The sequence below is a fragment of the Silurus aristotelis genome (genome assembly GCF_946808225.1).
Source record: "Silurus aristotelis genome assembly, chromosome: 12".
In the NCBI taxonomy this organism is placed as follows: Eukaryota; Metazoa; Chordata; class Actinopteri; order Siluriformes; family Siluridae; genus Silurus; species Silurus aristotelis.
The window spans coordinates 2,330,120-2,333,349 of NC_139585.1; positions in this window are offsets into that span (position 1 = coordinate 2,330,120).

A 3,230-nucleotide genomic window follows, 5' to 3' on the forward strand; every position below is an offset into this window, starting at 1 on the left:
GGGTTCCTCCAGCACAGGAAGCCCACCTGAAGTCTGAGAAAGAGACGAGTTCGACAGAAACTTTATTTTAAGCATCATTAACCTCAATTCTGCAGCGGCCTGTTTGGGGGTGAGTATAAAGCCAAGACGTTCCTGCTCAAAGGGGGTCGGATGGACAGGAATTACAGCGCAGTCTCAGAAGAGCACGAGTGTGCTGGCTAGATGAAGCATATCCAGAGTTCTGGCTCAGTTTTAGATATTTACAGTGAAGATTTTGACAGAAGTTCATATCGCACAAGCCAGGACTGGAACATCAGCCTGCAGAAGAAGCTCCAGATGTAGATGTGAGTACAGACACAGGTCAACGAGTTGAGCGTCGAGTTTATCGCCATCATGATTAGGAACGTCGGAATCTCCACTACGTTCATTCACACCATCACAACTAACAAAAGAAACATAAGTTTCTCATCATATGTACACAATATGGGAAAGTCTGGCCATACGATTACTTTGGGCTTTTTTTTAAACATCACATTTCACATTTAGTCTCCATTTTACTTTCCAAGGTTTTCTTGTGAGCAGCTTCAGAGGAGGCTCCTCCTGGGATGACAGCACAAGACAAACCGACTTGTTGCAGTGTGCGGCGTACGGTCTGAGCACCGGCAAGTCGACCTTCAGCTTCTACAACCTCTAAAGCAATGCTGCAGCACTCGTGCATCTGCTTTTTGAAGCAGCTTCTGCACCAGTACTCAACTTCTCTGATCGACCCTTGTGAGGTCTGTTCCGAGTGGAGCCCGTCTTGGAAAACCTCTGCTTATAGTCTAGGCTTCTTTGTGGGGAGCGTCCCACAGGGGGGGAATTTCTATGTTACAGCAGCAAAGAAAAATGAAAAATGTGCAAATATAAAGCAGAGACACGGTGCAAATATATACAGTATAGTGTAAGAAAGAAACATATAAGAGAATATACTAAAATAGTTGCTGAAATGTGTGGGGTGCACTTACTTTTGTGAGATGATATATATATTTATGTGTGTGTGTGTGTGTGTGTGTGTGTGTGTGTGTGTGTGTGTGTGTGTGTGTGTGTGTTTGTGAGTGTGTGTGATTGTCCTTTACTGTAATGAGGAAGCTGAGGTAAAGTTATGATGTTGAATTTGCAGTGGAACAAACTGAGCTGTGAGGAACTGCATGGTTTGCCTGCCCTCTAGCTTCACTTGCAGGAATCATCTCACCTCATCTCATCTCTCCTTATCTCATCTCACCTCTCCTCGTCTTTCTTTATCTCATCTCACATGGTGTATGTTTGTATGAACACCAAGTGTTTCCATTTGCAGGAGAAAATGGTGAGATAATTCTCCTTATTGTGAATGTGAGTAGGTTTAGGGTTTCTCTGGGTGTGTGTGTGTGTGTGTGTGTGTGTGTGTGTGTGTGTGTGTGTGTGTGTGTGTGTGCGCATATATGTAGTTGTGTATGTTTGTGTAGGTCACAGTGATTGTGTGTGTGCAGATCTGCATGTTTGTGTGTGTGTGTGGGGGGGGGGGTCACGGTGATAGTGTTTGTGTGTGTGTGTGTTGTTAATGTGTGTGTGTGTGTGTGTGTGTGTGTGTGTGTGTGTGTGTGTGTGTGTGTGTGTGTGTGTGTGTTTGTGTGTGTGTGTGTGTGTGTGTGAGAATGTTAGCAGTTTTTGTATTTGACAGCACAAAGCTCTTTTACAGCAGCTTATAAAAAAGTTTTTTCCCTGAGTGTCACACAGACCCACAGAGACCTTTCACTGCACCATAAACACATTTTTTTGTTTGTTTGTTTGTTTGTTTTTTAAACACATGAATGATTTTATTATGCAGTTAAAACGTGAACAGATGTGACTTCCAAAATGTCTCTAAATCCTCCCTTTCTGCTATTCCTCAAAGATGAACTGTACAAACATGAACTCACTTTTAATATCCTTGTGGAAGGAAGTGCAAAAACCAAAACTTTTGCATTCCTAAAAAAATCCAGTCTATATCAACAAATTTCATAAAAAAAAAAAAAAAAAAAAAAAACAGCTTCCTGTTGGTTTCTCCGAGTTGCTAGTGGGAGTCATTTGTATAATAGGCACCTGATTGGTTGTGGTATTTTATGATAATAACATTCGAGAGTGTGGCAAACCCACAGCTGCCTCCAACCAGTTCCATCGGAATGAATTTTTATTCAAAACACTACTTCATCAGGTTCTAGTTGTTTTTGAGCGTTTCAGGCATTCTATTTTACTGGTTCTGTTTTCTGGGTGGAAAGTTCTGGAGCTCAGGCTACAAAAACAAATTCTCTGCTTTTAATCTAATAAACCCGTTGAATTGTTTTGGAAGAAAACTCATCCACACACCGGAATTCCAAAAGGGATTAAATCTTCTCTCGTTCTGTGGTTTTGGAACCGTTTTGTCTTTCAATATTTTTCAGCCCAGATTGTCCAGGCAGAGGAACCGAGCTGGGAAGGATGTGCTGAAAGTTAGAGCAATAAAGCATGGAGAGGGAAATGTGTTGACTAGTGAGGAGAGAGTGTTGAGAAGATGGAGGGAGTATTTTGAGCAGCTGATGAATGAGGAAAATCAGAGAGAGAGAAGGTTGGATGATGTGGAGATGTGAAGCAGGATGTAGATAGGATTAGTAAGGAGGAAGTGAGAGAAGAGAATGAAGAGTGGAAAGTCGGTTGGACCAGATGACATACCGGAAGAAGCTTGGAGATGTTTAGGAGAGATGCAGTGGAGTTTTTAACCAGATTGTTTAACAGGATTCTGGAAGGGGAGAGGATGCCTGAGGAATGGAGAAGGAGTGTGCTGGTACCGATCTTTAAGCATAAAGGAGATGTGCAGACCTGCAGTAACTACAGGGGAATTAAGTTGATCAGTCACACCATGAAGTTATGGGAAAGAGTAGTGGAAGCCAGGCTGAGAGAAGAGGTGACCATCTGTGAGCAACACTATGGTTTCATGCCGAGGAAGAGCACCACAGATGCCTTATTTGCTTTGAGAATGTTGATGGAGAAGTACAGATGGTCCCCAAGTTACGATGGTTCGACATACAATTTTTCGATCTTACGATGACAAAAGCAATACGACAAAAATTTTTAAATATATACAATTTCATGCAACAGTCACAGGCAGCAGCATACAATATATACGATACATTGGACGTGCAGCTGGAATGAGCGTAACTCTCGCCCGGTGAGATGCCCCACCCTCGCTAGTGGGGTGATGGATGATGGATGAAAATCCA